The following is a 21,323-nucleotide window of genomic DNA, read 5'->3' as shown; positions in this document are numbered from 1 at the left end:
CCTTCACATAGCTTGTTGGGAACACAAAGTTTCTTTTCAGTTGCAAACTCCAATCCAAATATATTTATGGGTAGAAACTAGCTCCAACTCGGTTTTACAGTGAAAACTGCAGGAAATTCCAACCGGCACTAGGAAACTGACTGAGAAACCTGAAAAATTTTTCTGCTTCAACCCGTTCACTTCGTGCTAGATGAACGAACGTCTCTCCACATGCTCAGTACTGAGAGATAAGTGTGTGTGAAAGCCGTAATTCACCTATCTTGTTGGGAACACAAAGTTTCTTTTCAGTTGCAAACTCCACTCCATAAATATATATGGGGTGGTACTAGCTCCAAATCGATTTTACAGTGAAAACTGCAGGAAACTGAAACGGGTACTAGGAAACAGTCTGAGAAACCAGAGTAAAAGTTTCTCCTGCAAACCGTTCCCTTTGTGCTAGATGAACGAAAGTCTCTCCACATGCTCAGTTCTGAGAGAAAAGTGTGTGTGAAAGCCATAATTCACCTATCTTGTTGGGAACACAAAGTTTCTTTTCAGTTGCAAACTCCACTCCATACATATATATGGGGAGGTAATAGCTCCAAATCGATTTTACAGTGAAAAATGCAGGAAATTCAAACCGGCACTAGGAAAGAGTCTGAGAAACCAGAGTAAATGTTTCTACTGCAACCCGTTCACTTTGTGCTAGATGAACGAACGTCTCTCCACATGCTCAGTACTGAGAGATAAGTGTGTGTGAAAGCCGACCTTCACCTAGCTTGTTGGGAACAAAAAGTTTCTTTTCAGTTTGCAGAATCCAATCCATACATATATATGGGGAGGTACTAGCTCCAACCCGGTTTTATAGTGAAAACTGCAGGAATTTCATACCGGCACTAGGAAACATACTGAGAAACCAGAAAAAATTTTCCCCAGCAAACCGTTCATTTTATGCTAGATGAACGAACATCTCTCCACATGCTCAGTTCTCAGAGAAATGTGTGTGTGAAAGCCGTCCTTCACCTAGCTTGTTGGGAACAGAAAGTTTCTTTTCAGTTGCAAACTCCACTCCATACATATATATGGGGAGATACTAGCCCCAACTCGATTTTAAAGTGAAAACTGAAGGAAATTCAAACCGGCACTTGGAAACAAACTGAGAAACCAGAGTAAAAGTTTCTCCTGCCACCCGTTCCCTTTGTGCTAGATGAACGAAAGTCTCTCCACATGCTCAGTTCTGAGAGATTAGTGTGTGTGCAAGCCGACCTTCACCTAGCTTGTTGGGAACACAAAGTTTCTTTTCAGTTGCAAACTCCACTCCATACATATATATGGGGACGTACGAGCTCCAACTCGGTTTTACAGTGAAAACTGCAGGAACTTCAAACCGGCACTAGGAAACAGACTGAGAAACCAGAGTAAAATTTTCTCCTGCAACCCGTTCCCTTTGTGCTAGATGAACGAACTTTTCTCCACATGCTCAGTTCTGAGAGATAAGTGTGTGTGAGATCCGTCCTTCAACTAGCTTGTTGTGAACACAAAGTTTCTTTTCAGTTGCAAACTCCACTCCATACATATATATGGGGAGGTACTAACTCCAACTCGGTTTTACAGTGAAAACTGCATTAACTTCAACTCGGCAGTAGGAAACAGAATGAGAAACCAGAGTAATACTTTCTCCTGCAACCCGTTCCATTTGGGTTAGATGAACGAAAGTCTGTCCACATGCTCATTTCTGGGAGATAAGTATATGTGAGAGCCGTACTTCACCTAGCTTGTTGGGAACACAAAGTTTCTTTTCACTTGCAAACTCCACTCCATACATATTTATGGGGAGGTACTAGCTCCAACACGGTTTTACAGTGAAAACTACAGGAAATTCAAACCGGCAGTAGGAAAAATACTGAGAAACCAAAGTAAAAGTTTCTCCTGCAAACCGTTTCATTAGTGCTAGACGAACGAACGTCTCTCCACATGCACAGTTCTGAGAGATAATTGCGTGGAAAGCCGTCCTTCACTTAGCTGTTGGGAACACAAAGTTTCTTTTCAGTTGCAAACTCCACTCCACACATATATATGGGGAGGTACTAGCTCCATCTCGGATTTACAGTGAAAACTGCAGGAACTTCAAACCGGCACTAGGAAACAGACTGAGAAACCAGAGTAAAATTTTCTCCTGCAACCCGTTCCCTTTGTGCTAGATGAACGAACTTCTCTACACATGCTCAGTTCTGAGAGATAAGTGTGTGTGAGAGCCTTCCTTCAATGAGCTTGTTGGGAACTCAAAGATTCTTTTCAGTTGCAAACTCCACTCCATACATATATATGGGGACGTACGAGCTCCAACTCGGTATTACAGTGAAAACTGCAGGAAATTCAAACCGGCACTAGAAAACAGACTGAGAAACCAGAGTAAAATTTTCTCCTGCAACCCGTTCCCTTTGTGCTAGATGAACGAACGTCTCTCCACATGCTCACTTCTGAGAGATAAGTGTGTGTGAAGCCGTCCTTCACCTAGCTTGTTGGGAACACAAATTTTCTTTTCAGTTGCAAACTCCACTCCATACATATATATGGGGACGTACGAGCCCCAACTCGGTTTTACAGTGAAAACAGCAGGAACTTCAAACCGACACTTGGAAACAGACTGAGAAACCAGAGTAAAATTTTCTAATGCCACCCGTTCCCTTTGTGCTAGATGAACGAACTTCTCTACACATGCTCAGTTCTGAGAGATAAGTGTGTGTGAGAGCCTTCCTTCAATGAGCTTGTTGGGAACTCAAAGATTCTTTTCAGTTGCAAACTCCACTCCATACATATATATGGGGACGTACGAGCTCCAACTCGGTATTACAGTGAAAACTGCAGGAAATTCAAACCGGCACTAGGAAACAGACTGAGAAACCAGAGTAAAAGTTTCTCCTGCAACCCGTTCCCTTTGTGCTAGATGAACGAACGTCTCTCCACATGCTCAGTTCTGAGAGGTAAGTGTGTGAGAGCCGTCCTTCACATAGCTTGTTGGGAACAGAAATTTTCTTTTCAGTTGCAAACTCCACTCCATACATATATATGGGGACGTACGAGCTCCAACTCGGTTTTATAGTGAAAACTGCAGGAACTTCAAACCGGCACTAGGAAACAGAATGAGAAACCAGAGTAAAATTTTCTAATTCAACCCGTTCCCTTTGTGGTAGATGAACGAACTTCTCTCCACATGCTCATTTCTGAGAGATAAGTGTGTGTGAGAGCCATCCTTCAACTAGCTTTTAGGGAACACAAAGTTTCTTTTCAGTTGCAAACTCCACTCCATACATATATATGGGGAGTTACTAGACCCAACTCGGTTTTACAGTGAAAACTACAGGAAATTCAACCCGGCACATGGAAACAGACTGAGAAACCAGAGGAAAAGCTTCCCTGCCACCCGTTCCCTTTGTGCTAGATGAACGAACGTTTCTCCACATGCTCAGTTCTGAGAGATAAGTGCGTGTGAAAGCCGTACTTCACCTAACTTTTTGGGAACACAAAGTTTCTTTTCAGTTGCAAACTCCACTCCATACATATATATGGGGATGTACTAGCTCCAACACGGATTACAGTGAAAACTGCAGGAAGTTCAAACCGGCACTAGGAAGCAGACAGAGAAACCAGAGTAAAAGTTTCTCCTGCAACCTGTTCCTTTTGTGCTAGATGAACGAACGTCTCTCCACATGCTCAGTTCTGAGAGATAAGTGTGTGTGAAAGCCGTCCTTCAACTAGTTTGTTGGGAACACAAAGATTCTTTTCAGTTGCAAACTCCACTCCATACATATATATGGGGAGGTACTAGCTCCAACTCGGTTTTGCAGTGAAAACTGCAGGAACTTCAAACCGGCACTAGGAAACAGACTGAGAAACCAGAGAAAAAGTTTCTCCTGCAACCCATTCCCTTTGTGCTAGATGAACGAACGTCTCTCCACATGTTCAGTTCTGAGAGATAAGTGTGAGTGAGTGCCGTCCTTCAACTAGCTTGTTTGGAAAACAAAGTTTTTTTCAGTTGCAATCTCCAATCCATACATATATATGGGGAGGTACTAGCTCCAACTCGGTTTTACAGTGAAAACTTCAGGAACTTCAAACCGGCTCTAGGAAACAAACTAAGAAACCAGAGTAAAAGTTTCTCCTGCAACCCGTTCGCTTTGTGCGAGATGAACAAACGTCTCTCCACATGCTCACTTCTGAGAGATAAGTGTGTGTGAGAGCCTTCCTTCAATGAGCTTGTTGGGAACTCAAAGTTTCTTTTCAGTTGCAAACTCCACTCCATACATATATATGGGACGTACGAGCTCCAACTCGGTATTACAGTGAAAACTGCAGGAAATTCAAACCGGCACTAGGAAACAGACTGAGAAACCAGAGTAAAAGTTTCTCCTGCAACCCGTTCCCTTTCTGCTAGATGAACGAACGTCTCTCCACATGCTCAGTTCTGAGAGATAAGTGTGTGTGAAAGCCGTTTTTTACCTAGCTTGTTGGGAAAACAAAGTTTCTTTTCTGTTGCAAACTCCAATCCAAACATATATATGGGGAGGAACTAGCTCCAACTCGGTTTTACAGTGAAAACTGAAGGAAATTCCAACCGGCACTAGGAAACAGACTGAGAAACCTGAAAAAAATTTTCTCCTTCCACCCGTTCACTTGGTGCTAGATGAACGAACTTCTCTCCACATGCTCAGTTCTGAGAGATAAGTGTGTGTGAGGGCCGTCCTTCACCTAGCTTGTTGGGAACACATAGATGCTTTTCAGTTACAATCTCCACTCCATACATATATATGGGGAGTTACTAGCTCCAACTCGGTTTTACAGTGAAAAATGCAGGAACTTCAAACCGGCAGTAGGAAACATACTGAGAAACCAGAATAAAAGTTTCTCCTGCAACCCGTTCCCTTTGTGCTAGATGAACGAACGTCTCTCCACATGTTCAGTTCTGAGAGATAATTGCGTGTGAAAGCCGTCTTCACCTAGCTTGTTGGGAAAACAAAGTTTCTTTTCACTTGCAAACTCCACTCAATACATATTTATGGGGAGGTACTAGCTCCAACACGGTTTTACAGTGAAAACTACAGGAACTTCAAAACCGCAGTAGGAAACAGAGTGAGAAACCAGAGTAAAAGTTTCTCCTGCAACCCGTTCCCTTTTTGCTAGATGAACGAACGTCTCTCCACATGCTCAGTTCTGAGAGATAAGTGTGTGTGAAAGCCGTCCTTCACCTAGCTTGTTGGGAACACAAAGTTTCTTTTCAGTTGTAAATCCACTCCATACATGTATATATGGAGGTACTAGCTCCAACTCGGTTTGACAGTGAAAACTGCAGGAACTTCAAACCGGCACTACGAAATACTGTGAGAAACCAGAGTAAAAGTTTCTCCTGCTACCCGTTCCCTTTTTGCTAGATGAACGAACGTCTCTCCACATGCTCAGTACTGAGAGATAATTGCGTGGAAAGCCGTCCTTCATCTAGCTTGTTGGGAACACAAAGTTTCTTTTCAGTTGCAAAATCCTCTCCCCACATATATATGGGGAGGTACTAGCTCCAACTCGGATTTATGTGAAAACTGCAGGAACTTCAAACCGGCACTAGGAAACAGACTGAGAAACCAGAGTAAAAGTTTCTCCTGCAACGCGTTCCCATGGTGCTAGATGAACGAACGTCTCTCCACATGCTCAGTTCTGAGAGACATGTGTGTCTGAAAGCTGTCCTTCACATAGGTTGTTGGGAACACAAAGTTTCTTTTCAGTTGGAAACTCCAGTCCATTCATAGATATGGGGAAGTACTAGCTCCAACTCGGTTTTACAGTGAAAACTGCAGGAACTTCAAACCGGCACTAGGAAACAGACTGAAAAACCAGAGTAAAATTTTCTCCTGCAAACCGTTCCCGTTGTGCTAGATGAACGAACGTCTCTCCACAAGCTCAGTTCTGAGAGATAAGTGTGTGTGAAATCCGTTCTTCACCTAGTTTGTAGGGAACACAAAGTTTCTTTTCAGTTGGAAACTCCACTCCATTCATAGATATGGGGAAGTACTAGCTCCAACTCGGTTTTACAGTGAAAACTGCAGGAACTTCAAACCGTCACTAGGAAACAGACTGAGAAACCAGAGAAAAAGTTTCTCCTGCAACCCGTTCCCTTTTTGCTAGATGAACGAACGTCTCTCCACATGCTCAGTTCTGAGAGATAAGTGTGTGTGAGAGCCGTCATTCACCTAGCTTGTTTGGAACACAAAGTTTCTTTTCAGTTGCAAACTCCACTCCATACATATATATGGGGAGGTACTAGTTCCAACTAGTTTTACAGTGAAAACTGCAGGATTTTCAAACCAGCAGTAGGAAACAGACTGAGAAACCAGAGTAAAAGTTTCTCCTGCAACCCGTTCCCTTTGTGCTAGATGAACGAACGTCTCTCCACATGCTCAGTTCTGAGAGGTAAGTGTGTGTGAGAGCCGTCCTTCACATAGCTTGTTGGGAACACAAAGTTCCTTTTCAGTTGCAAACTCCACTCCATACATATATATGGGGACGTACGAGCTCCAACTCGGTTTTATAGTGAAAACTGCAGGAACTTCAAACCGGCACTAAGAAACAGAATGAGAAACCAGAGTAAAATTTTCAAATTCAACCCGTTCCCTTTGTGGTAGATGAACGAACTTCTCTCCACATGCTCAGTTCTGAGAGATAAGTGTGTGTGAGAGCCGTCCTTCAACTAGCTTTTAGGGAACACAAAGTTTCTTTTCAGTTGCAAACTACAATCCATACATATATATGGGGAGGTACTAGAACCAACTCGGTTTTACAGTGAAAACTACAGGAAATTCAACAAGGCACTACGAAACAGACTGAGAAACCAGAGTAAAAGTTTCCCTGCAACCTGTTCCCTTTGTGCTAGATAAACGAACGTCTCTCCTCATGCTCAGTTCTGAGAGATAAGTGTGTGTGAAAGTCGTCATTCACCTAGCTTGTTGGGAACACAAAGTTTCTTTTAAGTTGCAAACTCCACTCCATACATATATATGGGGATGTACTAGCTCCAACACGGATTACAGTGAAAACTGCAGGAACTTCAAACCGGCACTAGGAAACAGACAGAGAAACCAGAGTAAAAGTTTCTCCTGCAACCTGTTCCCTTTGTGCTAGATGAACGAACGTCTCTCCACATGCTCAGTTCTGAGAGATAAGTGTGTGTGAAAGCCGTCCTTCAACTAGCTTGTTGGGAACACAAAGATTCTTTTCAGTTGCAAACTCCACTCCATACATATATATGGGGAGGTACTAGCTCCAACTCGGTTTTGCAGTGAAAACTGCAGGAACTTCAAACCGGCACTAGGAAACAGACTGAGAAACCAGAGTAAAAGTTTCTCCTGCAACCCGTTCCCTTTGTGCTAGATGAACGAACGTCTCTCCACATGTTCAGTTCTGAGAGATAAGTGTGAGTGAGAGCCGTCCTTCAACTAGCTTGTTTGGAACACAAAGATTTTTTCAGTTGCAATCTCCAATCCATACATATATATGGGGAGGTACTAGCTCCAACTCGGTTTTACAGTGAAAACTGCAGGAACTTCAAACCGGCTCTAGGAAACAAACAAAGAAATCAGAGTAAAAGTAACTCCTGCAACCCGTTCCCTTTGTGCTAGATGAACGAACGTCTCTCCACATGCTCAGTTCAGAGAAATAATTGCGTGTGAAAGCTGTCTTCACCTAGCTTGTTGGGAAAACAAAGTTTCTTTTCACTTTCAAACTCTACTCCATACATATTTATGGGGAGGTACTAGCTCCAACTCGGTTTTACAGTGAAAACTACAGGAACTTCAAACCGGCAGTAGGAAACAGACTGAGAAACCAGAGTAAAAGTTTCTCCTGCAACCCGTTCCCTTTGTGCTAGATGAACGAACGTCTCTCCACATGCTCAGTTCTGAGAGATAAGTGTGTGTGAAAGCCGTCCTTCACCTAGCTTGTTGGGAACACAAAGTTTATTTTCAGTTGCAAACAACACTCCATACATATATATATGGAGGTACTAGCTCCAACTCGGTTTTACAGTGAAAACTGCAGGAACTTCAAACCGGCACTACGAAATAGTGTGAGAAAGCAGAGTAAAAGTTTCTCCTGCTACCCGTTCCCTTTTTGCTAGATGAACGAACGTCTCTCCACATGCTCAGTTCTGAGATATAATTGCGTGGAAAGCCGTCCTTCATCTAACTTGTTGGGTACACAAAGTTTCTTTTCAGTTGCAAACTCCACTCTCCACATATATATGGGGAGGTACTAGCTCCAACTCGGATTTAGGTGAAATCTGCAGGAACTTCAAACCAGCACTAGGAAACAGACTGAGAAACCAGAGTAAAAGTTTCTCCTGCAACCCGTTCCCTTTTTGCTAGATGAACGAACGTCTCTCCACATGCTCAGTTCTGAGAGATATGTGTGTCTGAAAGCCGTCCTTCACATAGCTTGTTGGGAACACAAAGTTTCTTTTCAGTTGGAAACTCCACTCCATTCATAGATATGGGGAAGTACTAGCTCCAACACGGTTTTATAGTGAAAACTGCAGGAACTTCAAACCGTCACTAGGAAACAGACTGAGAAACCAGAGAAAAAGTTTCTCCTGCATCCCGTTCCCTTTTTGCTACATGAACGAACGTCTCTCCACATGCTCAGTTCTGAGAGATAAGTGTGTGTGAGAGCCGTCATTCACCTAGCTTGTTTGGAACACAAAGTTTCTTTTCAGTTGCAAACTCCACTCCATACATATATATGGGGAGGTATTATTTCCAATTCGTTTTACAGTGAAAACTGCAGGAACTTCAAACCAGCAGTAGGAAACAGACTGAGAAACCAGAGTAGAAGTTTTTCCTGCAACCCGTTCCCTTTGTGCTAGATGAACGAACGTCTCTCCACATGCTCAGTTCTGAGAGGTAAGTGTGTGTGAGAGCCGTCCTTCACATAGCTTGTTGGGAACACAAAGTTTCTTTTCAGTTGCAAACTCCACTCCATACATATATATGGGGACGTACGAGCTCCAACTCGGTTTTATAGTGAAAACTGCAGGAACTTCAAACCGGCACTAGGAAGCAGAATGAGAAACCAGAGAAAAAGTTTCTCCTGCAACCCATTCCCTTTGTGCTAGATGAACGAACGTCTCTCCACATGTTCAGTTCTGAGAGATAAGTGTGAGTGAGTGCCGTCCTTCAACTAGCTTGTTTGGAACACAAAGTTTTTTTCAGTTGCAATCTCCAATCCATACATATATATGGGGAGGTACTAGCTCCAACTCGGTTTTACAGTGAAAACTGCAGGAACTTCAAACCGGCTCTAGGAAACAAACTAAGAAACCAGAGTAAAAGTTTCTCCTGCAACCCGTTCGCTTTGTGCGAGATGAACAAACGTCTCTTCACATGCTCACTTCTGAGAGATAAGTGTGTGTGAAGCCGTCCTTCACCTAGCTTGTTGGGAACACAAATTTTCTTTTCAGTTGCAAACTCCACTCCATACATATATATGGGGACGTACGAGCTCCAACTCGGTTTTACAGTGAAAACAGCAGGAACTACAAACCGACACTTGGAAACAGACTGAGAAACCAGAGTAAAATTTTCTAATGCCACCCGTTCCCTTTGTGCTAGATGAACGAACTTCTCTACACATGCTCATTTCTGAGAGATAAGTGTGTGTGAGAGCCTTCCTTCAATGAGCTTGTTGGGAACTCAAAGTTTCTTTTCAGTTGCAAACTCCACTCCATACATATATATGGGGACGTACGAGCTCCAACTCGGTATTACAGTGAAAACTGCAGGAAATTCAAACAGGCACTAGGAAACAGACTGAGAAACCAGAGTAAAAGTTTCTCCTGCAACCCGTTCCCTTTCTGCTAGATGAACGAACGTCTCTCCACATGCTCAGTTCTGAGAGATAAGTGTGTGTGAAAGCCGTTTTTTACCTAGCTTGTTGGGAAAACAAAGTTTCTTTTCAGTTGCAAACTCCAATCCAAACATATATATGGGGAGGAACTAGCTCCAACTCGGTTTTACAGTATAAACTGAAGGAAATTCCAACCGGCACTAGGAAACAGACTGAGAAACCTGAAAAAAATTTTCTCCTTCCACCCGTTCACTTGGTGCTAGATGAACGAACGTCTCTCCACATGCTCAGTTCTGAGAGATAAGTGTGTGTGAGGGCCGTCCTTCACCTAGCTTGTTGGGAACACAAAGATGCTTTTCAGTTACAATCTCCACTCCATACATATATATGGGTAGTTACTAGCTCCAACTCGGTTTTACAGTGAAAAATGCAGGAACTTCAAACCGGCAGTAGGAAACATACTGAGAAACCAGAGTAAAAGTTTCTCCTGCAACCCGTTCCCTTTGTGCTAGATGAACGAACGTCTCTCCACATGCTCAGTTCTGAGAGATAATTGCGTGTGAAAGCCGTCTTCACCTAGCTTGTTGGGAAAACAAAGTTTCTTTTCACTTGCAAACTCCACTCAATACATATTTATGGGGAGGTACTAGCTCCAACACGGTTTTACAGTGAAAACTACAGGAACTTCAAAACCGCAGTAGGAAACAGACTGAGAAACCAGAGTAAAAGTTTCTCCTGCAACCCGTTCCCTTTTTGCTAGATGAACGAACGTCTCTCCACATGCTCAGTTCTGAGAGATAAGTGTGTGTGAAAGCCGTCCTTCACCTAGCTTGTTGGGAACACAAAGTTTCTTTTCAGTTGCAAACTCCACTCCATACATATATATATGGAGGTACTAGCTCCAACTCGGTTTGACAGTGAAAACTGCAGGAACTTCAAACCGGCACTACGAAATACTGTGAGAAACCAGAGTAAAAGTTTATCCTGCTACCCGTTCCCTTTTTGCTAGATGAACGAACGTCTCTCCACATGCTCAGTTCTGAGAGATAATTGCGTGGAAAGCCGTCCTTCATCTAGCTTGTTGGGAACACAAAGTTTCTTTTCAGTTGCAAACTCCTCTCCCCACATATATATGGGGAGGTACTAGCTCCAACTCGGATTTATGTGAAAACTGCAGGAACTTCAAACCGGCACTAGGAAACAGACTGAGAAACCAGAGTAAAAGTTTCTCCTGCAACCCGTTCCCATGGTGCTAGATGAACGAACGTCTCTCCACATGCTCAGTTCTGAGAGACATGTGTGTCTGAAAGCTGTCCTTCACATAGCTTGTTGGGAACACAAAGTTTCTTTTCAGTTGGAAACTCCACTCCATTCATAGATATGGGGAAGTACTAGATCCAACTCGGTTTTACAGTGAAAACTGCAGGAACTTCAAACCGGCACTAGGAAACAGACTGAAAAACCAGAGTAAAATTTTCTCCTGCAAACCGTTCCCGTTGTGCTAGATGAACGAACGTCTCTCCACATGCTCAGTTCTGAGAGATAAGTGTGTGTGAAATCCGTTCTTCACCTAGTTTGTAGGGAACACAAAGTTTCTTTTCAGTTGGAAACTCCACTCCATTCATAGATATGGGGAAGTACTAGCTCCAACTCGGTTTTACAGTGAAAACTGCAGGAACTTCAAAACGTCACTAGGAAACAGACTGAGAAACCAGAGAAAAAGTTTCTCCTGCAACCCGTTCCCTTTTTGCTAGATGAACGAAAGTCTCTCCACATGCTCAGTTCTTAGAGATAAGTGTGTGTGAGAGCCGTCATTCACCTAGCTTGTTTGGAACACAAAGTTTCTTTTCAGTTGCAAACTTCACTCCATACATATATATGGGGAGGTACTAGTTCCAACTCGTTTTACAGTGAAAACTGCAGGATTTTCAAACCAGCAGTAGGAAACAGACTGAGAAACCAGAGTAAAAGTTTCTCCTGCAACCCGTTCCCTTTGTGCTAGATGAACGAAAGTCTCTCCACATGTTCAGTTCTCAGAGAAAAGTGTGTGTGAAAGCCGTCCTTCACATAGCTTGTTGGGAACACAAAGTTCCTTTTAAGTTGCAAACTCCACTCCATACATATATATGGGGACGTACGAGCTCCAACTCGGTTTTATAGTGAAAACTGCAGGAACTTCAAACCGGCACTAAGAAACAGAATGAGAAACCAGAGTAAAATTTTCTAATTCAACCCGTTCCCTTTGTGGTAGATGAACGAACTTCTCTCCACATGCTCAGTTCTGAGAGATAAGTGTGTGTGAGAGCCGTCCTTCAACTAGCTTTTAGGGAACACAAAGTTTCTTTTCAGTTGCAAACTACAATCCATACATATATATGGGGAGGTACTAGAACCAACTCGGTTTTACAGTGAAAACTACAGGAAATTCAACAAGGCACTACGAAACAGACTGAGAAACCAGAGTAAAAGTTTCCCTGCAACCTGTTCCCTTTGTGCTAGATAAACGAACGTCTCTCCTCATGCTCAGTTCTGAGAGATAAGTGTGTGTGAAAGTCGTCATTCACCTAGCTTGTTGGGAACACAAAGTTTCTTTTCAGTTGCAAACTCCACTCCATACATATATATGGGGAGGTACTAGCTCCAACTCGGTTTTGCAGTGAAAACTGCAGGAACTTCAAACCGGCACTAGGAAACAGACTGAGAAACCAGAGTAAAAGTTTCTCCTGCAACCCGTTCAATTTGTGCTAGATGAACGAACGTCTCTCCACATGTTCAGTTCTGAGAGATAAGTGTGAGTGAGAGCCGTCCTTCAACTAGCTTGTTTGGAACACAAAGTTTTTTTCAGTTGCAATCTCCAATCCATACATATATATGGGGAGGTACTAGCTCCAACTCGGTTTTACAGTGAAAACTGCAGGAACTTCAAACCGGCTCTAGGAAACAAACAAAGAAACCAGAGTAAAAGTAACTCCTGCAACCCGTTCCCTTTGTGCTAGATGAACGAACGTCTCTCCACATGCTCAGTTCAGAGAAATAATTGCGTGTGAAAGCTGTCTTCACCTAGCTTGTTGGGAAAACAAAGTTTCTTTTCACTTGCAAACTCCACTCCATACATATTTATGGGGAGGTACTAGCTCCAACTCGGTTTTACAGTGAAAACTACAGGAACTTCAAACCGGCAGTAGGAAACAGACTGAGAAACCAGAGTAAAAGTTTCTCCTGCAACCCGTTTCCTTTGTGCTAGATGAACGAACGTCTCTCCACATGCTCAGTTCTGAGAGATAAGTGTGTGTGAAAGCCGTCCTTCACCTAGCTTGTTGGGAACACAAAGTTTATTTTCAGTTGCAAACAACACTCCATACATATATATATGGAGGTACTAGCTCCAACTCGGTTTTACAGTGAAAACTGCAGGAACTTCAAACCGGCACTACGAAATAGTGTGAGAAACCAGAGTAAAAGTTTCTCCTGCTACCCGTTCCCTTTTTGCTAGATGAACGAACGTCTCTCCACATGCTCAGTTCTGAGAGATAATTGCGTGGAAAGCCGTCCTTCATCTAACTTGTTGGGAACACAAAGTTTCTTTTCAGTTGCAAACTCCACTCCCCACATATATATGGGGAGGTACTAGCTCCAACTCGGATTTAGGTGAAAACTGCAGGAACTTCAAACCAGCACTAGGAAAGAGACTGAGAAACCAGAGTAAAAGTTTCTCCTGCAACCCGTTCCCTTTTTGCTAGATGAACGAACGTCTCTCCACATGCTCAGTTCTGAGAGATATGTGTGTCTGAAAGCCGTCCTTCACATAGCTTGTTGGGAACACAAAGTTTCTTTTCAGTTGGAAACTCCACTCCATTCATAGATATGGGGAAGTACTAGCTCCAACTCGGTTTTATAGTGAAAACTGCAGGAACTTCAAACCGTCACTAGGAAACAGACTGAGAAACCAGAGAAAAAGTTTCTCCTGCAACCCGTTCCCTTTTTGCTACATGAACGAACGTCTCTCCACATGCTCAGTTCTGAGAGATAAGTGTGTGTGAGAGCCGTCATTCACCTAGCTTGTTTGGAACACAAAGTTTCTTTTCAGTTGCTAACTCCACTCCATACATAATATGGGGGGGTATTAGTTCCAATTCGTTTTACAGTGAAAACTGCAGGAACTTCAAACCAGCAGTAGGAAACAGACTGAGAAACCAGAGTAGAAGTTTTTCCTGCAACCCGTTCCCTTTGTGCTAGATGAACGAACGTCTCTCCACATGCTCAGTTCTGAGAGGTAAGTGTGTGTGAGAGCCGTCCTTCACATAGCTTGTTGGGAACACAAAGTTTCTTTTCAGATGCAAACTCCACTCCATACATATATATGGGGATGTACTAGCTCCAACACGGATTACAGTGAAAACTGCAGGAACTTCAAACCGGCACTAGGAAACAGACAGAGAAACCAGAGTAAAAGTTTCTCTTGCAACCCGTTCCCTTTGTGCTAGATGAACGAACGTCTCTCCACATGCTCAGTTCTGAGAGATAAGTGTGGGTGAAAGCCGTCCTTCAAGTAGCTTGTTGGGAACACAAAGACTCTTTTCAGTTGCAAACTCCACTCCATACATATATATGGGGAGGTACTAGCTCCAACTCGGTTTTGCAGTGAAAACTGAAGGAAATTCCAACCGGCCCTAGGAAACAGACTGAGAAACCTGAAAAAAATTTTCTCCTTCCACCCGTTCACTTGGTGCTAGATGAACGAACGTCTCTCCACATGCTCAGTTCTGAGAGATAATTGTGTGTGAGGGCCGTCCATCACCTAGCTTGTTGGGAACACAAAGACTCTTTTCAGTTGCAAACTCCACTCCATACATATATATGGGGAGTTACTAGCTCCAACTCGGTTTTACAGTGAAAAATGCAGGAACTTCAAACCGGCAGTAGGAAACATACTGAGAAACCAGAGTAAAAGTTTCTTCTGCAACCCGTTCCCTTTGTGCTAGATGAACGAACGCCTATCCACATGCTCATTTCTGAGAGATAATTGCGTGTGAAAGCCGTCTTCACCTAGCTTGTTGGGAAAACAAAGTTTCTTTTCACTTGCAAACTCCACTCAATACATATTTATGGGGAGGTACTAGCTCCAACACGGTTTTACAGTGAAAACTACAGGAACTTCAAAACCGCAGTAGGAAACAGACTGAGAAACCAGAGTAAAAGTTTCTCCTGCAACCCGTTCCCTTTTTGCTAGATGAACGAACGTCTCTCCACATGCTCAGTTCTGAGATATAAGTGTGTGTGAAAGCCGTCCTTCACCTAGCTTGTTGGGAACACAAAGTTTCTTTTCAGTTGCAAACTCCACTCCATACATATATATATGGAGGTACTAGCTCCAACTCGGTTTTACAGTGAAAACTGCAGGAACTTCAAACCGGCACTATGAAATAGTGTGAGAAACCAGAGTAAAAGTTTCTCCTGCTTCCCGTTCCATTTTTGCTAGATGAACGAACGTCTCTCCACATGCTCAGTTCTGAGAGATAATTGCGTGGAAAGCCGTCCTTCATCTAGCTTGTTGGGAACACAAAGTTTCTTTTCAGTTGCAAAATCCTCTCCCCACATATATATGGGGAGGTACTAGCTCCAACTCGGATTTATGTGAAAACTGCAGGAACTTCAAACCGGCACTAGGAAACAGACTGAGAAACCAGAGTAAAAGTTTCTCCTGCAACCCGTTCCCTTGGTGCTAGATGAACGAACGTCTCTCCACATGCTCAGTTCTGAGAGACTTCTGTGTCTGAAAGCTGTCCTTCACATAGTTTGTTGGGAACACAAAGTTTCTTTTCAGTTGAAAACTCCACTCCATTCATAGATATGGGGAAGTACTAGATCCAACACGGTTTTACAGTGAAAACTGCAGGAACTTCAAACCGGCACTAGGAAACAGACTTAAAAACCAGAGTAAAATTTTCTCCTGCAAACCGTTCCCGTTGTGCTAGATGAACGAACGTCTCTCCACATGCTCAGTTCTGAGAGATAAGTGTGTGTGAAATCCGTTCTTCACCTAGTTTGTAGGGAACACAAAGTTTCTTTTCAGTTGGAAACTCCACTCCATTCATAGATATGGGGAAGTACTAGCTCCAACTCGATTTTACAGTGAAAACTGCAGGAACATCAAACCGTCACTAGGAAACAGACTGAGAAACCAGAGAAAAAGTTTCTCCTGCAACCCGTTCCCATTTTGCTAGATGAACGAACGTCTCTCCACATGCTCAGTTCTGAGAGATAAGTGTGTGTGAGAGCCGTCATTCACCTAGCTTGTTTGGAACACATAGTTTCTTTTCAGTTGCAAACTCCACTCCATACATATATATGGGGAGGTACTAGTTCCAACTCGTTTTACAGTGAAAACTGCAGGAATTTCAAACCAGCAGTAGGAAACAGACTGAGAAACCCGAGTAAAAGTTTCTCCTGCAACCGTTCCCTTTGTGCTAGATGAACGAACGTCTCTCCACATGCTCAGTTCTGAGAGGTAAGTGTGTGTGAGAGCCGTCTTTCACATAGCTTGTTGGGAACACAAAGTTCCTTTTCAGTTGCAAACTCCACTCCATACATATATATGGGGACGTACGAGCTCCAACTCGGTTTTATAGTGAAAACTGCAGGAACTTCAAACCGGCACTAAGAAACAGAATGAGAAACCAGAGTAAAATTTTCTAATTCAACCCGTTCCCTTTGTGGTAGATGAACGAACTTCTCTCCACATGCTCAGTTCTGAGAGATAAGTGTGTGTGAGAGCCGTCCTTCAACTAGCTTTTAGGGAACACAAAGTTTCTTTTCAGTTGCAAACTACAATCCATACATATATATGGGGAGGTACTAGAACCAACTCGGTTTTACAGTGAAAACTACAGGAAATTCAACAAGGCACTACGAAACAGACTGAGAAACCAGAGTAAAAGTTTCCCTGCAACCTGTTCCCTTTGTGCTAGATAAACGAACGTCTCTCCTCATGCTCAGTTCTGAGAGATAAGTGTGTGTGAAAGTCGTCATTCACCTAGCTTGTTGGGAACACAAAGTTTCTTTTCAGTTGCAAACTCCACTCCATACATATATATGGGGATGTACTAGCTCCAACACGGATTACAGTGAAAACTGCAGGAACTTTAAACCGGCACTAGGAAACAGACTGAGAAACCAGAGTAAAAGTTTCTCCTGCAACCCGTTCCCTTTGTGCTAGATGAACGAACGTCTCTCCACATGTTCAGTTCTGAGAGATAAGTGTGAGTGAGAGCCGTCCTTCAACTAGCTTGTTTGGAACACAAAGTTTTTTTCAGTTGCAATCTCCAATCCATACATATATATGGGGAGGTACTAGCTCCAACTCGGTTTTACAGTGAAAACTGCAGGAACTTCAAACCGGCTCTAGGAAACAAACAAAGAAACCAGAGTAAAAGTAACTCCTGCAACCCGTTCCCTTTGTGCTAGATGAACGAACGTCTCTCCACATGCTCAGTTCAGAGAAATAATTGCGTGTGAAAGCTGTCTTCACCTAGCTTGTTGGGAAAACAATGTTTCTTTTCACTTGCAAACTCCACTCCATACATATTTATGGGGAGGTACTAGCTCCAACACGGTTTTACAGTGAAAACTACAGGAACTTCAAACCGGCAGTAGGAAACAGACTGAGAAACCAGAGTAAAAGTTTCTCCTGCAACCCGTTCCCTTTGTGCTAGATGAACGAACGTCTCTCCACATGCTCAGTTCTGAGAGATAAGTGTGTGTGAAAGCCGTGCTTCACCTAGCTTGTTGGGAACACAAAGTTTATTTTCAGTTGCAAACAACACTCCATACATATATATATGGAGGTACTAGCTCCAACTCGGTTTTACAGTGAAAACTGCAGGAACTTCAAACCGGCAGTACGAAATAGTGTGAGAAACCAGAGTAAAAGTTTCTCCTGCTACCCGTTCCCTTTTTGCTAGATGAACGAACGTCTCTCCACATGCTCAGTTCTGAGAGATAAGTGTGTGTGAAAGCCGTCCTTCAACTAGCTTGTTGGGAACACAAAGATTCTTTTCAGTTGCAAACTCCACTCCCCACATATATATGGGGAGGTACTAGCTCCAACTCGGATTTAGGTGAAAACTGCAGGAACTTCAAACCAGCACTAGGAAACAGACTGAGAAACCAGAGTAAAATTTTCTCCTGCAAACCGTTCCCTTGGTGCTAGATGAACGAACGTCTCTCCACATGCTCAGTTCTGAGAGATATGTGTGTCTGAAAGCCGTCCTTCACATAGCTTGTTGGGAACACAAAGTTTCTTTTCAGTTGGAAATTCCACTCCATTCATAAATATGGGGAAGTACTAGATCCAACTCGGTTTTACAGTGAAAACTGCAGGAACTTCAAACCGGCACTAGGAAACAGAGTGAAAAACCAGAGTAAAATTTTCTCCTGCAAACCGCTCCCGTTTTGCTAGATGAACGAACGTCTCTCCACATGCTCCGTTCTGAGAGATAAGTGTGTGTGAAAGCCGTTCTTCACCTAGTTTGTAGGGAACACAAAGTTTCTTTTCAGTTGGAAACTCCACTCCATTCATAGATATGGGAAGTACTAGCTCCAACTCGGTTTTACAGTGAAAACTGCAGGAACTTCAAACCGTCACTAGGAAACAGACTGAGAAACCAGAGAAAAAGTTTCTCCTGCAACCCGTTCCCTATTTGCTAGATGAACGAACGTCTCTCCACATGCTCAGTTCTGAGAGATAAGTGTGTGTGAGAGCCGTCATTCACCTAGCTTGTTTGGAACACAAAGTTTCTTTTCAGTTGCAAACTCCACTCCATACATATATATGGGGAGGTATTAGTTCCAATTCGTTTTACAGTGAAAACTGCAGGAACTTCAAACCAGCAGTAGGAAACAGACTGAGAAACCAGAGTAGAAGTTTTTCCTGCAACCCGTTCTCTTTGTGCTAGATGAACGAACGTCTCTCCACATGCTCAGTTCTGAGAGGTAAGTGTGTGTGAGAGCCGTCCTTCACATAGCTTGTTGGGAACACAAAGTTTCTTTTCAGTTGCAAACTCCACTCCATACATATATATGGGGATGTACTAGCTCCAACACGGATTACAGTGAAAACTGCAGGAACTTCAACCCGGCACTAGGAAACAGACAGAGAAACCAGAGTAAAAGTTTCTCCTGCAACCCGTTCCCTTTGTGCTAGATGAACGAACGTCTCTCCACATGCTCAGTTCTGAGAGATAAGTGTGGGTGAAAGCCGTCCTTCAACTAGCTTGTTGGGAACACAAAGACTCTTTTCAGTTGCAAACTCCACTCCATACATATATATGGGGAGGTACTAGCTCCAACTCGGTTTTGCAGTGAAAACTGCAGGAACTTCAAACCGGCACTAGGAAACAGACTGAGAAACCAGAGAAATAGTTTCTCCTGCAACCCGTTCCCTTTGTGCTAGATGAACGAACGTCTCTCCACATGGTCAGTTCTGAGAGATAAGTGTGTGTTAAAGCCGAACTTCACATAGCTTGTTGGGAACACAAAGTTTCTTTTCAGTTGCAAACTCCACTCCATACATATATATGGGAAGGTACTAGTTTGAACTATTTTTACAGTGAAAAACGCAGGAATTTCAAACCGGCACTAGGAAACACACTGAGAAACGAGAGAAAAAGTTTCTCCTGCAACCTGTTCCCTTTGTGCTTGATGAACGAACGTCTCTCCACATGCTCATTTCTGAGAGATAAGTGCGTGTGAAAGCAGTCCTTCACCTTGCTTGTTGGGAACACAAAGTTTCTTTTCACTTGCAAACTCCAATCCAAATATATCTATGGGGAGGAACTAGCTCCAACCCGGTTTTACAGTGAAAACTGCAGGAAATTCCAACCGGCACTAGGAAACAGACTGAGAAACCTGAAAAATATTTTCTCCTTCAACCCGTTCACTTGGTGCTCGATGAACGAACGTCTCTCCACATGCTCAGTTCTGAGAGATAAGTGTGTGTGAAAGCCGTAATTCACCTATCTTGTTGGGAACACAGTTTCTTTTCAGTTGCAAACTCCACTCCATACATATATATGGGGAGGTATTAGCTCCAAATCGATTTTACAGTGAAAACTGCAGGAACTTCAAACCGGCTCTAGGAAACAAACTAAGAAACCAGAGTAAAAGTTTCTCCTGCAACCCGTTCCGTTTGTGCTAGATGAACGAACGTCTCTCCACATGCTCACTTCTGAGAGATAAGTGTGTGTGAAGCCCTCCTTCACCTAGCTTGTTGGGAACACAAATTTTCTTTTCAGTTGCAAACTCCACTCCATACATACATATGGGGACGTACGAGCTCCAACTCGGTTTTACAGTGAAAACAGCAGGAACTTCAAACCGACACTTGGAAACAGACTGAGAAACCAGAGTAAAATTTTCTAATGCCACCCGTTCCCTTTGTGCTAGATGAACGAACTTCTCTACACATGCTCAGTTATGAGAGATAAGTGTGTGTGAGAGCCGTCCTTCACATAGCTTGTTGGGAACACAAAGTTTCTTTTCAGTTGCAAACTCCACTCCATACATATATATGGGGATGTACTAGCTCCAACACGGATTACAGTGAAAACTGCAGGAACTTCAAACCGGCACTAGGAAACAGACAGAGAAACCAGAGTAAAAGTTTCTCCTGCAACCCGTTCCCTTTGTGCTAGATGAACGAACGTCTCTCCACATGCTCAGTTCTGAGAGATAAGTGTGGGTGAAAGCCGTCCTTCAACTATCTTGTTGGGAACACAAAGACTCTTTTCAGTTGCAAACTCCACTCCATACATATATATGGGGAGGTACTAGCTCCAACTCGGTTTTGCAGTGAAAACTGCAGGAACTTCAAACCGGCACTAGGAAACAGACTGAGAAACCAGAGAAATAGTTTCTCCTGCAACCCGTTCCCTTTGTGCTAGATGAACGAACGTCTCTCCACATGGTCAGTTCTGAGAGATAAGTGTGTGTTAAAGCCGAACTTCACATAGCTTGTTGGGAACACAAAGTTTCTTTTCAGTTGCAAATTCCACTCCATACATATATATGGGGAGGTAATAGTTTGAACTATTTTAACAGTGAAAAACGCAGGAATTTCAAACCGGCAGTAGGAAACACACTGAGAAACGAGAGAAAAAGTTTCTCCTGCAACCTGTTCCCTTTGTGCTTGATGAACGAACGTCTCTCCACATGCTCAGTTCTGAGAGATAATTGTGTGTGAAAGCAGTCCTTCACCTTGCTTGTTGGGAACACAAAGTTTCTTTTCACTTGCAAACTCCAATCCAAATATATCTATGGGGAGGAACTAGCTCCAACTCAGTTTTACAGTGAAAACTGCAGGAAATTCCAACCGGCACTAGGAAACAGACTGAGAAACCTGAAAAAAATTTTCTCCTTCAACCCGTTCACTTGGTGCTCGATGAACGAACGTCTCTCCACAT

Source organism: Camelus bactrianus, chromosome 4 (assembly GCF_048773025.1).
Source record: "Camelus bactrianus isolate YW-2024 breed Bactrian camel chromosome 4, ASM4877302v1, whole genome shotgun sequence".
NCBI classification, from domain to species: domain Eukaryota; kingdom Metazoa; phylum Chordata; class Mammalia; order Artiodactyla; family Camelidae; genus Camelus; species Camelus bactrianus.
This window is presented reverse-complemented; position numbering follows the sequence as displayed.